The sequence below is a fragment of the Heloderma suspectum genome, chromosome 5 (assembly GCF_057233095.1).
Source record: "Heloderma suspectum isolate Gila_16-S chromosome 5, 16-S_ref, whole genome shotgun sequence".
NCBI classification, from domain to species: Eukaryota; Metazoa; Chordata; class Lepidosauria; order Squamata; family Helodermatidae; genus Heloderma; species Heloderma suspectum.
In genome coordinates this window covers 9549283-9549749 of record NC_139462.1, presented here as the reverse complement: position 1 = coordinate 9549749, position 467 = coordinate 9549283, and positions in this window count along the sequence as shown.

Here is a 467-nt window from a genome sequence, read left to right as displayed (position 1 = left end):
GGGCTGCTCGTCACGCCCGTGCGGGAACGTGGGGGCGAAGGGGCGGGGCCAGGGGCCGGCCGCGGGCGCCGCGTTCACACGACCCGGGGGGCATAACTGGCTCTCAAGCACGGGCCTCCGCGGGTGTTTACTCGAGAGTGAGGCAGCGATTGAAACTGAAAGTGAAACTGCTCTTGTCGTACTTGTTTATCCGCTCAGTCGCTTCCGACCCTTCGTGACCTCACGGACCAGCCTGCGCCAGAGCTTCCTCTCGGCCGTCGCCGCCCCCGGATCCCCCGAGGCCGAGCCCGTCACCTGCAGAGTATCATCCGTCCACCTTCCCCTCGGTCGGCCCCTCTTCCTCTTGCCTCCCCTGTCCCTAGCATCAGCATCTTCTCCAGGTATCCTGTCTTCTCATGATGTGGCCAAAGTACTGCAGTTTTGCCCTTAATATCCTTCCCTCAAGTGAGCAGTCTGGCTTTATTTCC